The sequence below is a fragment of the Podarcis pityusensis genome (assembly GCF_964106645.2).
Source record: "Podarcis pityusensis genome assembly, chromosome: 17".
Lineage (NCBI taxonomy): Eukaryota > Metazoa > Chordata > Lepidosauria > Squamata > Lacertidae > Podarcis > Podarcis pityusensis.
Window position 1 is genome coordinate 31,064,896 of NC_138042.1, and position 21,383 is coordinate 31,086,278.

The following is a 21,383-nucleotide window of genomic DNA, read 5'->3' on the forward strand; positions in this document are numbered from 1 at the left end:
GAGGAGAAGTTGGTGGAGAATTTTTTGTTCATCCGGTACAGACTTCAAAGCAATCCATTAACAATGTATTGCAGTCTAACAGGATGGTCCCTCTTGAATTTCTTTCTCTGTCTCTCTCTCTCTCTCTCTCTCTCTCTCTCACACACACACACACACACACACAAATTTGTAAATTTGTCTATGCTTGGCTACCCATAGCTTAAATACATGACCTATCACACACCTTTTCCAACACATGCATTTGGAGAGGATCCCCAACTTGGTAGAGAAAGAGACAGAAGACCTGAAATACAGGACAAAACTGTATCAATACAGGACGTAACATTTTACATTGAAATACGAGACAATCCTGTATTATTCAGCACAGGTGTCGACCCTACTTGAGTCCCCAGATGTTGTAATGCCCATCAACTCCAGCCTACATGATGCCCAATGGGATTATGGGAATTGTAGTCCAGCAACATCTGGAGACCCAGGCTTGGGAGAAGCTGTCTTTAAGCCTGAATAGCGGCGTTTTGCCATCCCACACTGGATAAGCTGCGACCGTCCCTTATTCAATCCGGAAAACTGACATAAATCAACGCAGAAAACAATGAATTACAATGATTTGACAAAGATGTCGCCTGGACTCTCTGTTAAAACAAATGGGGTGGCGGTGGGGAATTGCAATTCCAGAGGAAAGATGGACTATAATTCACTTAGTCCATCTCTAGAATAATGACAGAATTCTCTCCACATCGCCACCTAGGCATAAGCATGGCAGTCCATTATGGCAGCCAGCCCTTGCTAGCAGATCATTCATGGCTAAGGCTTCACATCTCTTTGACAGTAAGCACTGTTTGGCTGCCCAACACTTTTGCAAAATAGAAGGCAGGTCATTGGTCTATGTCTGTACACACAGCACAGAGAGACACCTAGTGGACACACCTGGTTTTGCCTTGTACTGCAAAACAGCTACCTGCCTTCTAGACTGACCAAGTTGCTTCCATTTGGACCTTCAAACAGGTCAGTGGGGCTTTACATTTCGTTGCATTTTTAAGCTAATAACATAAAATCTATTTTAAAAGTGCTTTTTTTCTTAATTTCAAAGTCTGCTTGAAAGTCTGTTTTAGAGGAGTCTAAACCTCATTTTTTGTGAGTTGGCGGGGGGGGATAAGGAAAAGCAATGCTTTTTATCCTCATTAATCAAATTCAGCCAATTGAAACAAAGTAAAGGAGGAGCTCCCAGGCTAACATCAGCTTAAATGCAAGTGTTTGGTTTGGTTTCTGAGCCAGGGATGAAGTGAAAAATTAGTTTCCTTTCACATCTTGATGCAAAACCAGCTTATTCGCGCTTCCCAAACCCAAATGCGCAAACCAAAGCATAGCTACCTTTCCAAATGTGCACTTCTCTGAATGTTGCGATCCCATTGGAAAACCAAATAAAAGCATACAAAAACAAGTATATTAGGGGAAAGAGTGTCCAAAATGGAGTATGTTAGGAAAAGTAATGTGCACAAATGCATATTGGGGGGGGGGGGGGACATTTTGCAAAAATGTCGGCATTAGACAAAAAATTGTGTACAAAAAAGAATGAAAGAATGTATTGAGCGACATGCACATGTGTATTTGGTATGTACAGATTTACTTTTTTAAAAAGTAAATGGATACGTATATGAATTTAAGGTTGGGGACATGAGACACTTATATCCGATTATCTTCCATCGCTTTCTGGGTCATTTGCTAATGGTGCCTGACAAACTTTCATTCAACATTACGCACCACAACCAAATATCTCTACCTAACTAAAAGCGTGCCAAAATTACATGTGCGAAGTGTGTGTGTGCATTAATTATCTGTCGTGGTGGGGGGAAACAGGTGCCAGCCAAGAGGCCAAATACCTATCCAAATAATTTATTATTATTATTATTATTATCATCATCATCATCATCATCATCAATACCCCGCCCATCTGGCTGAGTTTCTCCAGTCACTCTGGGTGGCTCCCAATCGAGTGTTAGAAAAAATACAGCATTAAATATTAAAAACTTCCCTAAACAGGACTGCCTTCAGATGTCTTTTAAAGATAAGATGGCTGCTTATTTCCTTGACATCTGATGGGAGGGTGTTCCACAGGGCGGGAGCCACTACCAAAAGGCTCTCTGCCTGGTTCCCTGTAACCTCACTTCTTGCAATGAGGGAACCGCCAGAAGGACCTCGGCACTGGATCTCAGTGTCTGGGATAAAGACGCTCCTTCAGGTATACAGGACCGAGGCCGTTTAGGGCCTTAAAGGTCAGCACCAACACTTTGAATTGTGCTCGGAAATGTACTGGGAGCCAATGCTGATCTCCCAGGACTGGTGTTATGTGGTCGCAGCGGCCCCAAAGGTGCTGTCCTTAAACATTTCCGACCACAGAAGCTCTTGTCTCCCTCCACCCATCTTGCCAGGTAAAGCCTTGCCACTGGTTAACCAGGACAGAACTATTCTGTCGCCAAACTACAAATCAGCCCCTTGCTGGTGACGAAACGGTTATTGAAGGCTCTCCATCGCTAGCACTGCAGTTGGAAATGTCACAGTTCCAGATGGCACAGCCTCCTGGAAGGGCGGGGGCCGGATGGAGGCTCTCTGCAAATACTCTTCAAGAGTAGCTTCCATTTCACTTCCAGCCTATTGCTAATTTTATTTAGTCACTGATGCAGGCTATTGATTTCAAGGCAGATTTAAACGTCTAACCAAGCCACGGGGGAATAGCGGCATGTATTTAAATTCCATATGTTGATTAAAGCTGTCAAGGGTCACAGATGCAATTATATATGCAAAGCTGAATGCAGTCTATTCCCCGTGTCCTGAAAGGCAGTGATTAAGGAAATGGAGCAAAGCTAAATCCAGAAGCCGAAAAGATTGCGGAGAGGGGGAGATGGGTTCCTCCTGCGAAGACACTTACATGCGTTTATGTTAGAGGTCCATGGATATTGCCCATGTTAAAGGATATGTGGTGTAGTGGTTAAGAGCGGTGGACTCGTAATCTGAGGAACTGGGTTCGCGTCTCGGCTCCTCCACATGCAGCTGCTGGGTGACCTTGGGCCAGTCACACTTCTTTGAAGTCTCTCAGCCCCACTCACCTCACAGAGTGTTTGTTGTGGGGGAGGAAGGGAAAGGAGAATGTTAGCCGCTTTGAGACTCCTTAGGGTAGTGATAAAGTGGGATATCAAATCCAAACTCCTCCTCTTCTTCTTCTTCTTCTATGGCAATCCACTGGGTAAGCCATGGACCATTTACCCATCCTAAGAAAGTGAGGGGCAAACCCTATGTTGGACTATAGCCACCAGTTATATTCAGGGCCGGATTTAGGTTTGCTGAGGCCCTAAACCACTGAAGGTAATGGGACCATTTATGTCCAGCTGTCCTTTGTCAACAACAATTTGTCGCTGGTTTTTTTGTGTTGGATATACAGTGGTACCTCGGGTTAAGAACTTAATTCGTTCTGGAGGTCTGTTCTTAACCTGAAAATATTCTTAACCTGAAGCACCACTTTAGCTAATGGGGCCTCCTGCTGCTGCTGCGCCGCCAGAGCCCAATTTCTGTTCTCATCCTGAAGCAAAGTTCTTAACCCGGGGTAGTATTTCTGGGTTAGCGGAGTCTGTAGCCTGAAGTGTATGTAACCTGAAGCATATGTAACCTGAGGTACCACTGTATGCTATATGGTAATTTATGTACCTAATAGGTATCTAAAGCCATTTGCACATAACAAAATGTGTATTTTATCAAAGCACAGTCATACCTCGGGTTACAGACACTTCAGGTTGCGTTTTTTTAGATTAAAGGTAAAGGTAAAGGGACCCCTGACCATTAGGTCCAATCGTGACCGACTCTGGGGCATCTCGCTTTATTGGCCGAGGGAGCCGGCGTACAGCTTCCGGGTCACGTGGCCAGCATGACTAAGCCGCTTCTGGCGAACCAGAGCAGCGCACGGAAACGCTGTTTACCTTCCCGCCGGAGCGGTACCTATTTATCTACTTGCACTTTGACGTGCTTTCAAACTGCTAGGTTGGCAGGAGCAGGGACCGAGCAACGGGAGCTCACCCCGTTGCGGGGATTCGAACCACCTACCTTCTGATCGGCAAGTCCTAGGCTCTGTGGTTTAACCCACAGCGTCACCCGCACCCTTTTTTAGATTACAGACCGCCAAAACCTGGAAGTATCAGAACGGGTTACTTCCAGGTTTTGGCGGTTGCGCATGCACAGACGCGCTAAATCGCGCTTTGCGCATGCACAGACATGCCACTGTAGGTTGCGAACGTGCATCCCACACAGATCACGTTCGCAACCCAAGCATCCACTGTAATTGTTGAACTTATCTTACGTTTTGGAAATGTACATCCAGGTTTTTTCCCCTTTAATTTTTTTGGGGCCCCTCAAGAGAGTGGGGCCCTAAACTATATCTTGTTTGGCTTATATGTAAATCCAGCACTGGTTGTATTAACAGTCACACATTATGCCAAGTTGCAAAGTGCCCTTGGGAGGGGGGAGTGATTTGTTCCAAGTTCCTTTACCCTGACCCTCCCACAAAGCTACTTCCACCCAGATCCAGCACTGACTAGCAGGGATCAAAACGGATGGTGGGAGAATTTGAGGGGAAAGGCAGACAGCAGGGATAGGATTAAGTAACCACTTTCCTTCTTCTGCACTTGCATGCACTCCTGAGAGCACTTTGCAGCAGAGATGGGCAACGTCGCGATTAGGTCATTTTAGACTTTGAACCTAATGGTGAGGAGGGGCTGGCGGGTGAGCACTTTGCGGCCGATATTTGTTTATTTATTTACCTAGCAAAATTGATATGTTTACTTTAGTCATCGGAAGACCTCTAAGCAGCGTACAAAGGACACTGCTTAAAATAGTCATTTAAAAGAAAACCCTTATAAAAACAAAAATTTAAAAACAAGTTAGCATGAAATTTAAAATATGAATATGGCCAGCGATGTCAAGCAATTATAAATAAAATATAAACAGGAATCAGCAATTTTAAACAATTAAAAATAAAATTACTTGCTAAGATTGCATGCCTGGGCAGGCTTGCTGAAGCAAAAAAGGAAAAGGGGGGGGGGGAGGTGTTAGCAGGCACCAAAAACAATACAGTGAAGACCTTTCTGGGAAATGATATATAATGAGCTAAAGAAAATGTTTAAAAATACATTTGCTAAAAAAACCCAGAAGTCTTTTTACTAGGTATTCTGGGTGAAGAGTTTCCAAGAGAAGATAAAAGACTTCTTATGTATGCAACAATGGCAGTGAGAATGCTTCTAGCCCAGAGATGGAAGGAAGGAGAAATACCTACAAAAGAAGAATGCCAGATGAAATTGATGGAACATGCGGAAATGGTGAAAGTGACGGGGAAGATCCAAAACCAGGAAGATCAAGTATTTTCTAAAGACTGGAGTAAATTTGTAATTTACTTAAAAGACCACTGTAAACAGTTAAAAATCTTTGGCAGGGATGTAAAGACACTTGTAATGTGGAATTGTTTTAATGGTAATTATGGTTATATAATAGATAGATAAAGGTAAAAGATGCAGTAAATTTAATCTTAAAGATGGAACCCATGGAGGGCCGGAAGGTGGTCTAAGAGTTTGAAAGAACTCTGCATTTTAATGTTTGAAATCACTGTGTTTTATAGGTATTAAAACTTTTCAAAAATTAATTAAAACATTATAATAAAAAAACCAATACAGTGAACACATTTTAACTGCCGATATCAAAACTTCACCGACTTTTTGGCTTCTTAGAATACCTGAGCAACAGCAGGTATGTATGAAACAACTAGTAGACTATACAGATGACACAGGCAGTGCTGCTGACCCAAACCTGCCTGGCAGGGCTGGGTCTGTAGGAAAGAGTAACCTTCACAGTACTGCCATAAAACGGAAACCCAGTATTTGCAAAGTCCAACACACCCTGCTTACTGCAATTTGCCATAAAACGGGATGTTTCCCCACCTCTCCTTCAACATGATGTCTGACCCACAAAAACCACAACACAGATGGAACAGAACGCTGGGCTCTGCCAGTCTCACACTCACCTTCAAGCAGACTCAAGAAGGGTGTCAAACGCAGACTCAGAGGGGTGTCAGAGGTCCAGCAGTAGGAGATGCGGCTGAACAGCTGCGCTCCTTCAGACTGCAGGCGGAAAACTGCATGTTGTTGGAAAACTCTCTGCATGTCAAAAGCTAGCAGAGGACGAGAGAAAGACAAACCTATTTCCAGTGCAACTATAGGAATGAGCAGTACTGAACGTTTAAAGTAAAGGTAAAGGGACCCCTGACAATTAGGTCCAGTCGCGGGCGACTCTGGGGTTGCGGCGCTCATCTCGCTTTATTGGCCAAGGGAGCCAGCGTACAGCTTCCGGGTCATGTGGCCAGCATGACTAAGCCGCTTCTGGCGAACCAGAGCAGAGCACGGAAGCGCCGTTTACCTTCCCGCCAGAGCAGTACTTATTTATCTACTTGCACTTTGATGTGTTTTTGAACTGCTAGGTTGGCAGGAGCAGGGACCAAGCAACGGGAGCTCACCCCGTCGTGGGGATTCGAACTGCTGACCTTCTGATCAGCAAGTCCTAGGCTCTGTGGTTTGTGGTTTAACCCACAGCGCCACCCACGTCCCTTATTGAACCTTTGCCTCAGTTGTGATTACTGTATGTTATTATTTGGCTTTTGAGACGTGCACAGGTGACAAGCACTACCTGTTAAGTGTTAAGTCATAACTGAGGCCTGGTGTGTGAATGCAGCAAAATGTGGCAGTAGAAATACTGAGGTGGTAGAATGAACTGTGCCAATTTGGACTAGGGTGCTTTTCATTTTAGAATAAATTCATGTTTAGAGTTCTCTGCAAGATTTGTTGTTGTTGTTGTTTTTTAAAAGCCTAGCATGTAAGGGAAAGGGGTTCCAGCAAAGCCCACACCTTGCTATTCTAGTTTTTTACATGTAGTGAGTTTTTATGCAAAAAGCAAACACTACCAAACCGTTCTGTTGTGTTCACAAACCAGGCCTGTGTTCCACGCAATTGCTTTCAATGAGATATAGATCATGATGAGTCTTTGCTGTGTTTGTACTTTTATATCTTTTCCTCTCTTTCTTTGCAACTAAATGCCTCGTTCCACTTAGTCCTTTGGCTCAACTTTAAGCACTGCAACAGTTGGCTGTGTTTAAAAATGTACCAGTCTTCCTATTCATAAAATCAGGGCTTAATCAGTTGTTTCTCAGGGCTTAATTTCTCTTAAGATTCATGTTTGATCTCTAGAAAATCTTTACCCAATCCTAGACAACACGCTTACCTGAGAGAAGCTTTTAGGCAAGACCTTCCAAAGTAGATACGACTTGTCACAGTCTACCGGTCACTGTCTCCTTCAGCGTTAATTAACCCCTCTCCACTTCAGAGGTGGCATTTTCAGCCCTCCACAACTCATTTCTGGTTGTTTTTCAGCTGCTTCCTGTGGTTTCACAGGACTATTTCTCCTGTGAACACAGCAGAACCAGACAACTAAATTGCATCCAATCATTACTGATTTGCTCAACCTGAACTGCCTCAAGTCATTCAACCTGAGCAATCACTCCTGTGATAACACTTTTAATGGAATCTGTAATTTTGACATAAAAACACAGAATTTCTCGTTTCATAAGCTCACTTACCCATGGTTTAATAGTGTGTGTATTAAAACTTCATTGATCCAGATCACCCATATCGGAATCTTTTTTTATAAGCTATGAGTGTTTTGTGTCTTCACTTACATGGATTTTTATATGCCTTATTTTCCCTTTCTGTTTCTGAACCACACAACACACACCATGAGAGCAAGCCTTGGGCTCAAGTGTGCCTCTGACCTGTCCTTCTTAACACAGAGACAATTAAATTATTAAATTCTGTGCTTACCATGTTTTATTTGTAAACACAATCTTTCTAACACACAACAGATACACTCGGTCCATGGATGGGATCGCCATTAACAAGCCCCCTCAAAGATCCACTGAGGCCTGGGGGTCACTTCCAACTTTTGGGGCTCCTGGCCATGATAAATATTTAAAAATGACAACACATAAAACCCAAAATAAGGCACCATAAAGGGGGTGGGGCATAAGGCAGCTGTCACTAGTTGTGGTTTGTTTATATCAGGTGTGGAGAACCTTTGGCTCTCCAAATGTTGCTGAACTACAATACCCATCAGCCTCAGTAGGCAAGCTCAATGGTCAGGAATGATGGAAGTTGTAGTTCAGAAACACATAGCGGGTCAAAGGATCCTCACACCTTGTTTATATCATCAGCTGATCTGAAAGGACATAGTCATCATAGTCTGCTGTTGTGCCATCAGAACTGATATATTTTTATATCAATTTAGACCTGAAGGAGCGTCTCCACCAGCATCATTCAGCCCAGACACTGAGGTCCTCTTCTGAGGGCCTTCTTGCAGTTCCCTCACTGCGAGAAGCGATGTTACAGGGAACCAGGCAGAGGGCCTTCTCAGTAGTAGCGCCCTCCTTGTGGAACGCCCTCCCATCAGAAGTCAAAGAAATAAACTATCTGACTTTTAGAAGACATCTGAAGGCAGCCCTGTTTAGGGAAGTTTTTAATGTTAGATGTTTTATTGTGTTTTATATTCTGTTGGGAGCCACCCAGAGTGGCTGCGAAAAACCTAGCCAGATGGGCGGGGGTATAAATAATTTTATTATCATTATTATTACTTACTTACTTACAATATTCTTTATGGCAAAACCTACATCATTTACCAAAAAACTGTGCCTGTCATCACACATCTTATTTGCAGCTCTAAGCTAAGAGTGTATGTCACATTTTGGTCCACTGACCATAAGAATAAGTTATTAAATGCAAAACCATTAACAGGTGTCTAAATTTGAGGCCCACTTTGAACATAATGTGCAGGCCACATCCCCACCACCAGGGGACCCCTGTAATTGGCCCTGATCACAAAGCTCTCTGCAGAAGAGATGTTCAAGTGTTGAATAATTTCTGAGTGAGAAGCAAGGGCTCAAAGCCCACGCCGAATTTTGTTCACATTCGGAATTGATGCCTGTAGCAAGGGGGGCTGGTAGACGTGCCAATGCACAGATGTCAAGGGGCAAAGGGAGCTGGCGCATGTGGTGTTAGGGGAGGGGCCTTGTAGCACAGCCCCATTCCCTGCTGATTCAACAATTCAAGCATTGCTTCTCAAGAAGGCTGCAGTGTCAGGGAAATCCTAGCTACAGATCGTGGCGACATCTATTCATCTAAGTGGTGAAGAGGATTCTACAACTCTTCTGCATACCCAGTTAGAAACCTTGGCATACCCTCCAACATTTCTCCAATGAAAATAGAGATGCCCTGTTTTTTGTTTTGTTTTGTTTTTATTATTATTATTATTATTATTATTATTATTCTCGATAGTGGCACCCGCCCTGTGGAACGCCCTCCCACCAGATGTCAAAGGGAACAACAACTACCAGACTTTTAGAAGACATCTGAAGGCAGCCCTGTTTAGGAAAGCTTTTAATGTTTGATGCATTACTGTATTTTAATATTTTGTTGGAAGCCACCCAGAGTGGCTGGGGAAATTATTATTTTATTATTATTATTTATTAATCCCCCGCCCATCTGACTGGGTTGCTGTACGGCTTTCAACATATATAAAAACATAATAAAACATTTTTTTTTAAAATCCCTCTACAGGGCTGCCTTCAGATGTCTTCTAAAGGTTGCATAGTTACTTACCACCTTGGCTCGAGGGTTGCATAACTCCATACCCTCCAACATTTCCCCCAATGAAAATAGGGACGACCTAAGAAAAAGGGACGCGGGTGGCGCTGTGGGTAAAACCTCAGCGCCTAGGGCTTGCCGATCGCATGGTCGGCGGTTTGAATCCCCGTGGCGGGGTGAGCTCCTGTCTTTCAGTCCCAGCTCCTGCCCACCTAGCACTTCGAAAGCACCTCTAAGTGCAAGTAGATAAATAGGTACCGCTTTATAGCGGGAAGGTAAACGGCGTTTCCGTGTGCTGTGCTGGTGCTGGCTCGCCAGAGCAGCTTCGTCACGCTGGCCACGTGACCCGGAAGTGTCTCCGGACAGCGCTGGCCCCCGGCCTCTTAAGTGAGATGGGCGCACAACCCTAGAGTTGGACACGACTGGCCTGTACAGGCAGGGGTACCTTTACCTTTAAGAAAAAGCAGGACATTCCAGAATCAAATCAGAAACCGGGACGACTTCTGTAAATCTGGAACTGTTCCTGGAAAATAGGGACACTTTGAGGGTCTGCAGTGGGAGGAGTGTTACAGCTAACCAGGTGCTTATGTAATAATGAATTCTTGCAGTTTCTTCTGATTCAGGTTTGGGGCAGATGTGCAGTAAAATTATTCCGAGCAACTGGAGGGCGAAACAGATGATCTACCTGGCACGTGACTGCATGAGCACTACGATAAGTGACCTTCCGGGTGGATAGAACTGGACGTTCCAGAGTGAGAGAGCTCCACTCCATCATAACTGGCCTCCTGGTAAGGGATCTTTGTACACAGCCGCCCAAGACAGCAGCAGAATGGCATGCGTGCTGAGAGAAATATGCAGTGCTCAGCACCTACAAAGCTTCACATCTGCAGCAAAAAGAGCTGCATGGCTCTCCGAGATTGAAGCTAGCTGCGGCAAAAAAAAAAGGATGGACAGTCCTCCTGCCAACTGCTAAAAGCTTTTCTCCAGCAGTAACAGACTGCCAAGCACTATCCTTCTGGGATATGGCTAAGTCATGTCAGGGTCAACTGCTCTGACAAATTACTGGAATTCTGTCAAGGTACGGAAACTCAGTACTTCCCCCTCCTCCCCTCAGCCCACTTGCGCTACAAGAATCCCCCAGGCTAAACAGTGGCTGCTCTGCTGAATGAATGAATGAATGAACTAATCTAGGAGTTAACATCAGGAGTATGAATGTGTGCGCTGCCGTCAGTGGTACTGGATTACAAATACATCCAATAAAGAGGTGGCCTGCAGCGCAATCTGGGTTTGTTTGTGTAGAAGGAAAACCTAGGGAGTTCCGTGGCGCTAAACTCCCCCTAGTAAGTAAGGGCACATCCTTAAGACCTTAGCTTTCACAGCGGTTTTTCAAGCACACAATATCTATATTTTTTTCCAATAGCACAAACCTATACGTGTCTACCCAGGAGTAAAACCCATTGAGTTCAGTGGGGTTTTATTTCTAAGTAAATAGTAAAATCATAATATTAAAACAATAAAAACGTAATAAAAATCATAATAACAGACAGCAGAATAATGGAATAATCATAATAACAGTCCCCGTCCCCCCAACAAGCTTTAACAGGCCATAGATTATTTAATGGCTAAAGACCTGTATCCCATATAAATAAACAGTAGCAAAAATGCCCTGGACCCTTTTCGAGTCTAGGTCAGGCATAGGCAAACTCGGCCCTCCAGATGTTTTGGGACTACAACTCCCATCATCCCTAGCTAACAGGGCCAGTGGTCAGGGATGATGGGAGTTGTAGTCCCAAAACATCCGGAGGGCCGAGTTTGCCTATGCCTGGTCTAGGTGAAGGCTCTTATGACTGAACCCTCGTGCCATACAAGATGAAGTTCTGAATTAGAGATGGAATTTCCCCCATATACACACTTTCATATGAGGATGCATTCAGTCATGCAATTCCCCGCCAACCAGTGTAGATCCAGTCTTGTCAGGTTTCAGGAAGAGGTAGAAATATCACTTTGGAAGGTACATGGTCATAGCTCATAATGCACAGGTTAATAATGGCTGATACAGAATTTCAGCACAGCAAGGAGAAAAACAAATTGGTACTACTCTACACTTCCCCATGGTAAAGATGTGGTGGTTGCTTTGACACTCCTTGCCAGACCATCAGTGACTCCTTAAACTACATTCAGATATGTAGTGTAACCAGAATCTATTAATTGTTTCTTTCTCTCAATTTTCCTGAAGCTTCTAACATCACATAGGCCCGTGTAAAAAATCGCTTCCTGAAACAATTCTCACATAGCCAGTGAATTAGAGCCTTGAAATTTAACACTTTATTGCTCTTTCATTATTTTAAGTACTGGGGAGAAGAGGAGGGAATTCTGCACTGAAGACATGACCTGCCCACCAAACATTATTCAAAGATCAATGTGATTTTTTTATCGGACTGCCATCGCAACTGCTTGAATGGCCTTACATGTTCATTACAGAAGGAACAATTCTTCAAAAATTATATTGGTTTCTTCTATTGACTGGTCGTCTGGATAGCATTTCTTCAATTTGGAAGCATAAAGGTCACCTAGAATTACAGATGTATTTTAGACGAGGAAAGTACCTGTAAAAATATTTATCCGAAAGCCAATTGTAATCAACCCCAGTGACTTGTTTGCGCTAATCCAGATTTTTCATTTGTGTGCTAGTGAAAGCCCTCTGTGCACACAATACAGAACAGGGAATGTGTATGCAATGACAATTCTCTATATAACCAGCACAACTGAGCCAAAAAAACTATAGCTCTGCAAAGAAGGCTGGGGAGGGGCATAGGGTCCACCTCTCCTAACACTTTCCTGAATATGGGGAAGGGCACACAGCTAGCAATGTCAGAGGATTCCCAAGGAAATGGGAGCAGAAATTGCCAAGGTTTGCTTCTTTACCCCACGCTCGGAAAGGAAATCAATCCAGCGAATACAATCGATATTCACTGTTGCTGTTGTTTTCAATCCATAAATAATATGGATTGAATTTGCACTGCATTTCCTTTGCAGTTAAATGAATGGTGTGGAATAACATGAGAACCATGTAAGTAATTATGTAGAATTGTGCCACACCAGGCAGCAAGTCAAGTAACATAGCTTTTGTCAGAAGCCAAGCTGCAGTGGAATGGAAACAGCGCTGGATGCAACAGCTATTACACAGAACAGAAATCAGTACCTTTTACACCTACATTAAATGAACTCCCCGTCCTAAGTAGCCCAGTCTTTTTTTCAATTTTGGTCACAGTGGCCACCGTTTCCCTGTCTTTCCTGTTGGGATTGCATGTTGGGAAACATGCATGCCATTGCATGTTTCAGTAAGGGTCAAAGATATTTTGGAGTTTGTAACTAGAATGAAGATTCCTAGCAAAGATCAGAGGATGGTTTTCTGATACATTCAAGATTAAACTGCAAAAAGAGGCACAGTGTAAGAACATTTATTCTGGTTATTTTTTATACTACCCAATAACCAGAAACATAGCTACCTATGAAGAATGGTCATACATGATCTGTGAAAGAATGAGAAGTGTTGCGTTCTGTTTAGAGGCTGTTATCCTAATTGCTCTTATGATTAACTGCTAAACTGTTTTGATTTTTTCCCCCTTAGAAACATATTGCTTAGAAAAATCTTAAATTGTTGGTGATTAAACCTTGATGGCTTGATTTCCATACCATGCATAACTGCCTTAACCAGATTTATCCCCTGACAAAGCTACAATTCTCAGCACCCATAACAAACGGCAGTTCCCAGGATCCTTTGGGGAGTGCTTTAAATATATAGTGAGTATATGGCTGAAAAGGGACGCGGGTGGCACTGTGGCTTAAACCACAGAGCCTAGGACTTGCCGATCAGAAGGTTGGCAGTTTGAATCCCCGCGACGGGGTGAGCTCCCTTTGCTCGGTCCCTGCTCCTGCCAACCTAGCAGTTCGAAAGCATGTCAAAGTGCAAGTAGATAAATAGGTACTGCTCCCGCGGGAAGGTAAACGGCGTTTCCGTGCGCTGCTCTGGTTCGCCAGAAGCAGCTTAGTCATGCTGGCCACATGACCCGGAAGCTGTACGCCGGCTCCCTCGGCCAATAAAGCGAGATGAGCACCGCAACCCCAGAGTCGGCCACGACTGGACCTAATGGTCAGGGATCCCTTTACCTTTACATGGCTGAAAGCTGGGATTAGTGTGCATGTGTCTGCTTTCAAACAGTTTTGGGGATTGGGATTTATGAGCCTATTGGGGGTCTTGCTCAAAGCTCTGCGCATAGCCCTAAAAATATCGACATGTCAACCCCCTAATTGTAGGTTTATAAATGTGGCCTCTGCCACAAGGCAATATAGAACAATTTCATTTATATGAATTAACTGGGCTGACATCCAAAACATTACGAAAAGTGGAATTATTGGGAAATGAGACATTGCTTCTCTATAGTACAATCCAGCAAGGCTAAGCAGTTTTAGGTCCCATTTAATTTAGAGTTAAGCAGGAGCATGGCTAAGGAATCCTATGCTAATATTGTAGTACAAGGAAGAGACGCTGGCACTAAATGGATGCAATGGCTGCCATGTTTTATACTCGCCTAAGAAGGGAAACCCATGGCTAGGAAATTCTCAGAGTGACAGGGAAAACAGCATGCTCACTGTCTCCTCCACAATCCAGCAACGTCCAAGCATCACATGGGCAATAAGAGAGCCAATCTGGCCGGTCCAAGCCTCTCAAACCCCCAAACCTCCAACACAGAAAGAAACCAGACTACCAGGTGGCTGCCACAGGTACAACCAGGTAGGACTGGGAGAGACTCCTGCCTTGAAATTCTGGAGAGTTGCTACCAGCCAGTTTAGACAATGCTGAGCAAGATAGTCCAATGGTCTCATTTGGAATAAGGAAGCTTCCTACAAGGTGTGACCGGAAAGTTTGGTGAATGGTCACAAAAATCGGACGGCGAGAAATATTTGAACATACACACCTTACAGGCCTTCAAAGTAGGCCCCCTCTGATACAATGCACCGTTGACAGGGTTCGTAGAAATGTTGGAAACTTCTGGAGAAGTCCTCTTTTCGTACTACTTTCAGTTACTTCGTCACAGCAGCCTGGACGTGTGAAAAGTTGGGAAATCTGTGCCCTTCCGGTGCAGATTTCAGTTTTGGAAAAAGAAAGAAATCCGCTGGGGCCAGATCGGGAGAATATGGAGGGTGGGACACAACTCAGTAACCTCAGTAATGATTTCACACAGAATATGCAATTCCTCCGCCATCATTCGGACGGACAAACACTGATCCCACATCAATAACTCACGAACTTTGTCAACATTTGTCACTGTTCTGCTCATTGGTGGTCTGCCAGAGCAAGGGTCATCTTCAATGGTTTGCCGCCCTTCACAGAAACACTTAAACTACTCATACACTGTCTTTCGAGTTACCGCTTCATCTCCGTACAGAACTGTGAGCCTTTCATGGGTTTTCGATGCTGATTGTATGTTCGAATATTTCTCGCTGTCCGATTTCTGTGACCATTCACCGAACTTTCCAGTCACACCTTCTATACTCCTAGTTCTCTGGAGAGTTCTATGATCCCCTTGTAGCTGTCTTTCCTCTAGTGGAGGAAATGCATCCAGCTGCACGGCACCAACAACCAGTGCCAGATTTACATATAAGCTAAACAAGCTATAGCTTAGGGTCCCCACTCTCTTGGGGGCCCAAAAAAAAATTAAAGGGGGAAAACTGGATGTACATTTCCAAAATGTAAGATAAAAAGCAAATAAAATAAAACCTACATATAGCAACAGTGTTTTGTGTTGTGTAGGCTCCTATGATGTAAGTAATGGACCCCACCTGCTAGCCCGCTCCCTAAAATATCACTGGTTTGCTCATTTCTATATATAGGGTGCCTACATTCTGCATGGACTGGCTGCATGGCAACTTGTGCAAATGGTTTTAGATACCATTTCACTGAAGCCATGGAGCCTGCATTCGCTCCATAAGATGCACACACATTTCCCCTTACTTTTTAGGAGGGGAAAAGTGCGTCTTATAGAGCGAAAAATACGGTATTTTGTTATGTGCAAATGGCCTTAGATACCTATTAGGTCCATAAATTACCATATAGCATATATTCAACCCAAAAAAACCAGCGACAATTTGTTGTTGACAAAGGACAGCAGGACATATAAAGGGCCCCATTACCTTCAGTAGCTTAGGGCCTCATCAAACCTAAATCCAGCCTTGCCAACAACCAAAGAGACCTTATGTGATGTGCCCAAACTAAGCACAACCACTGGCCCAGAATCAACACTTCAAAAACGCACAAGGGATATTTGCTCCATTCACTTCATCTGAAGTTTTCAGAGAACTTAATAGCACATTTTGCCATGTCATTAATTCTGGATCCCACAATGTCTTGTTTGCCTGTCTGTTTACCGTTACTAGGTATCGGGATGTTGAAGTCAGTCCCTTTCGCATGGACCCCTTCCCATTTGCTGCTCCATCCATCAACTATTCCCTCGACTGCTTCTTTAATTTCAGGCAAATAATTATTTTATCATTTTGTGATGATTTGTGCCATCTGCTAGCCCAGACACTTCAGTAATCCAATCTTGGTGACATTGTTTCTTAGTATTTGTGCCTGCTTTGCTTTTTTGCTTGGGGGGGGGGGTTAACTATAAATTCAGAGACCAACTCCACCTTCAGCCATACCAGTGTTTTCGAAACAATTCTCTGGCATGCATTTTCAACACCTCTATCCAAGAAAAAGAGGGCTGCATTTTTATGTGTCGGTAATTTACACGCTGTGAACAACAGATGTCCTAAATTTAGCAGCGAGGGAAGTGTTTCTGAAACTATCAATACCTGAGGCAGAAGGTCCCCCCTCTCCACTGCCTTGCAGGATATCTTCAGGAGAAGAAAAGGCTCGGGACAAACCCCTAAGCAAATCGGAAGTGGAGTCCCTAGGACAGTTGAATGGCACCTCCTTCTGGCAAATCCTGCAGCCAAGCTGGTGCCAAACGTATTGCTCTGCTCTCCTTTGGACATCAGCGAAGCCAAAAGAGGGGTCTTGTTTTCTGAGCAGCCCAAGATCTCCATATTCACTGCCCTGGCTTGCGCCCCGGGGAGGTCACTGCTAATACAGCAGTTTTACTGCACCCCTGGAAGTGCACTCCATTCTCTCTTGAGACAGACAGATGCCAACAACATGGCTGGATCATGCCCACACTTTGATTCCAGCACAGGTTAATACATTTTGATGCTTAGCAGAAGCCCGAGTTTATTTAATGCTCAGTTTTCCCGCTGATAGAAAGTATATAGCAGTACATAATACAACACTGTGACATGTGTCCGGGAATGACAGTTTATGGCACTTTGTGGAATAAACTGTAAAAATCCTGGGAAGCCATCAGTTGCGTTTTGCTGGACAATTTATGCCGGGATGCTGGGAAAATGAAAGCAGCATTGTTAAATAGTAACTGGCCCCCCTTACCTCCTGTGAGAAATAGCAGTTGGGGGGGGGGGGGAGGAAGCAATCCAACACATCTCACCACAGCACTCCTTATTCTTCTATTTCAACGAAGGTGCCAAAAGTTACAGCCCAATGTATTTTTTTTTTTTTTTTTTTACCCGTGAATGTGAATGGGCCCAAATAACTGAAGAAACCATGCAGACAAGGGCATGCTCAGGATATGGGGCAATCCATAAGAACTGCCAGAGTTTTACCCCCATCAAAGCTGCTATGCCTTTTTAGCAGCTAGGTGACAAACCAATATTTGGGCTTTTCTCCTCACAAAGGCCCTGTGAGGTAAGTTAGGCTGAGGGACAATCATTGCACCAAGACCAAGCAGGGAATTTGACTGACCTAAAAGAGAGGGGGGAGAGAGAGATAAGATACAGGGAAAGACGAATGGATAAATGTGTCAATTTCAGTTTCTTACTTTTCCAATCTTAAATTCAGTTCTCCTTGATCCTGGAACAATTAGTGACTTCTTTTTTTTTAAGGCTCATTTAATGTTGTCAGCATTTTAGTGTGAATTTGTCCCAAGGTATTTTTGCTATGGAGTTTCGACTAATATACTGTAGAAGCAGGTCCTGCTACCTGCCCACTCATTATCACCCGCAAATTCACTTATACAAACATAAAGAATTATGCCCCAAACCTCACTATACACTCTGCAGATTCAAATAATATCCAGACAGCTGCAGCTTGTCCACTTCTTTCCTTGTTCATGCTTTGCTGGTCAGCAGCAGCTATTTTGGGGCAGAAAACTTGGAATGAGAGAGCTGGGAGAAAGATTGGACAAATCAGAGAGCAGGAGAGAACAGGCAAATCATTTTTTCCCCTTTGTCTCGCTTTTGTTCATTGGCCACAGCAATTTTAGGAAGAAACCATTTTAGGAGCGGGGGGGAGATCACTGATTCTTGAGGGAATCAGCTGAAATCTTGGGGTCGTTAGGCAAATGGGACCCGTGTGTATACATTTTTGCAACTACCTTCCCCTAAAATATTACATTTCTGTAAGTTATTTTCAGTAATATATAACGTTTTGTGCACTCTTTACCGTAGTATATGTGCATTTTCGTCCACATTACTTAGCTGGAGAACTGCATTGCAAATTTTAGAGTATTTCAAAGGATGGTTCTCATATTGTTTCGGAAAGTGATAATTTGGTAGGTTTGCCTTTAAATCTGAACTGAGTTGAACTTCTGCCCCCTCCCCAGTACCGGATTTATGTATAAGCTAAACAAGCTATAGCTTAGGGCCCCACTCTCTTGGGGGCCCCCAAAAAATTTAAAGGGGAAAAAACTGGATGTACATTTCCAAAATGTAAGATAAAAAACAAATAAAATAAAACCTACATACAGCAACAGTGTTTTGTGTTGTGTAGGCTCCTATGATGTAAGTAATGGACCCCACCTGCTAGCCTGCTCCCTAAAATATCACTGGTTTGCTCATTTCTATATATAAGATGCCTACATTCTGCATGGACTGGTTGCATGACAACTTGTTGTTGACAAAGGACAGCTGGACATATACAGGGCCCCATTACCTCCAGTAGCTTAGGGCCTCATCAAACCTAAATCCGGCCCTGCCCCTCCCTATGGGGTAATAAGCAGTGGGAAAGGAAAGTTTCAACTCTTTAAAAAAAAAAACATATACCATAAGCGATTGGAACAGACAACGTATCTCATCTGCTGTCATCACATGCAAGATTGATCCTGATATAGCAAGAAGAAACTCCTGTTTTGAATTCTTAGTACTGTAACGCTTTTCTATTGCTGTTCCAATTGACAAATTTACTCATCCACGGCTTACCGCTGCAGCCTTTGACACAGAAACCCTGGACACGTATTTGTCAGTGTTAATAAGTATACATGCTATGTAGATCTTTCAGTACATATAAAGTCCAAGTAAACAAATTGCAGTTCCATCTGGTCATCTCCAAGGCAGGTTGCCATTAGCAAAGTGACTAGCAGTCCTCAGAAAAGCTTTCGATTGTATGAGTCATACTTTTCCCCCAATCAGTGCAGTCTACGATGTAGTTGATTGTGTAAGAAAATGTCTGGAATGCAATTCACCTAAGTTTAGAATTGTGTCGCAGGGCATGACTAGGTAAAAATAACAACCTTTGCTCTATGATGGAAGTGGGAGAGAGAACATTCATTCACACTCACATCCTCTCTCTCACACACACACTATACCTGCTTTAGTTCTGAACTGTTGAAAGATGTCTTTAAAATTATCAATAGAGTGATTTTACTTTTTTGGGCTCCATGATCACTGCAGATGGTGACAGCAGCCATGAAATTAAAAGACGCCTGCTTCTTGGGAGAAAAGCAATGACAAACCTAGACAACATCTTAAAAAGCAGAGACATCACCTTGCCAACAAAGGTCCGTATAGTTAAAGCTATGGTTTTCCCAGTAGTGATGTATGGAAGTGAGAGCTGGACCATAAAGAAGGCTGATCGCCGAAGAATTGATGCTTTTGAATTATGGTGCTGGAGGAGACTCTTGAGAGTCCCATGGACTGCAAGAAGATCAAACCTATCTATTCTGAAGGAAATCAGCCCTGAGTGCTCGCTGGAAGGACAGATTGTGAAGCTGAGACTCCAATACTTTGGCCACCTCATGAGAAGAGAAGACTCCCTGGAAAAGACCCTGATGTTGGGAAAGATGGAGGGCACAAGGAGAAGGGAACGACAGAGGACGAGATGGTTGGATAGTGTTCTCGAAGCTACCAGCATGAGTCTGACCAAACTGCGGGAGGCAGTGGAAGACAGGAGTGCCTGGCGTGCTCTGGTCCAGGGGGTCACGAAGAGTCGGACATGACTAAACGACTAAACAACAACATTTTTTAAAAAAGTTCTTATAACTATATTTCCAGTCATCCTTATGCCTGTAAGTGGCCCTTAACGGCTGAAATTCCCTGGCATTTTGGAGCTTGAACGAGCACATAGCTGTCAATGTTTTCCTTTTTTTTTAAAGGGAAATTCCCTTATTCCGAATAGGATTCCTCGCAAGAAAAGTTGACAGCTATGAACGAGCATGGAAAGAAGCCCTTAATACAGCAGGCTACACTGAAAGGTTTTTGTTTTAAGTGAATCCTCCTTACATTTGCTTTATGTGGCTGTATCTAGCATCTTGGACTGCCTCTGACTCCTCTTCCTTCCAGTTTCCCTTCCACTGCATCTTGAACCAGGCCCTCGTTTCTTAGGATATGTCCTAGTCTGCTTAATTGCCTCTTCCTCATGCTTTGCACAGGTCATAAAATGCAATTAAAATAATCAAATTCAGTTCAGCCTCTTATCATGCTATTTTCAGGTTTCTTACAGCCAATTGTCTTGTCTCCAACCTGCAACATCGTGCTGCCTTTAAGCTGATCTAAATCAAACCTAGAGCACACAAGGCTTGATTATACTGAACTATTCTTTTATCAAATTGCAACCATAAACCATTTCGGCACATAGCAAACCACAGCCATCCTTGATTCAAATCCCCTCATCTCCCCTGGCTCTCTAGTACTCCAGAAGCTTCTTAGAGTCATGTCATGCACACAGTTCCCCTGCTTTCCTCTCTCTCCGCCCCACAAGCACTTCGATCCCACATGCCATTAAGTGCTGTCAGAAATAGAACCGACTGGGCTGATCACCATTTATTTCTCATCCTGCAGCAAGATCAAGGAACAAGGTCAAGAGGTTTCTCTTGACATATTAAAGAAAGAGGGAAGGGAGGCACATAAAAATCTGTTTGCAGAACAGCAGGCATGTTCGTGTCCTGTAGCAAGAACAACAAAGATCCCAGTGGCCCGCTAGAAAAGACTTGGGCAAATTTATTGCTACATGAACGGCTGCAGGATGTAGCCTCTGCCTTGTCAGATGCCTGTTGAAGGAGTCTAGAAGTTGGTAGGGAAAGGGATGAAAATCTGTAATTTATTTATTTATACATTTACAGAGCAAACCTATATAAGTCTACTCAGACGTAGGGCTAGGGGAGAAATTAGATTCTGTTTGCATTAACCTGCCCACACACTTTCTCGCCAAAATGGTACATGCCCTGGTTATGTCCCACTTGGAATACTGCAATGCGCTCTATGTGGGACTACCTTTGAAGGTGACTCAGAAACTACAACCACAGTAGAACCTTGGAAGCCGAACGCCTGTAAACT

The 21,383-nt window shown here is 43.6% G+C and overlaps 1 long non-coding RNA gene across 3 annotated transcripts in view; it reads right to left on the reverse strand.

Moving 5' to 3' along the window:
• Positions 1–18,665, reverse strand: part of LOC308466309 — a 44,797-nt gene extending 26,132 nt beyond the window's left edge. The window contains exons 1-2 of one of the 3 annotated variants that reach the window (XR_013980712.1): positions 17,881–18,665; positions 6,059–6,205 (exon numbers count right to left, since the gene is read on the reverse strand). This is a non-coding gene — a long non-coding RNA (uncharacterized lncRNA). Of the gene's footprint in view, positions 1–6,058; positions 6,206–17,653 lie in introns of all 3 variants that reach the window. The other 2 variants (XR_013980713.1, XR_013980714.1) reach the window with 2 other exon arrangements.
• Positions 18,666–21,383: the final 2,718 nt, after the last annotated feature.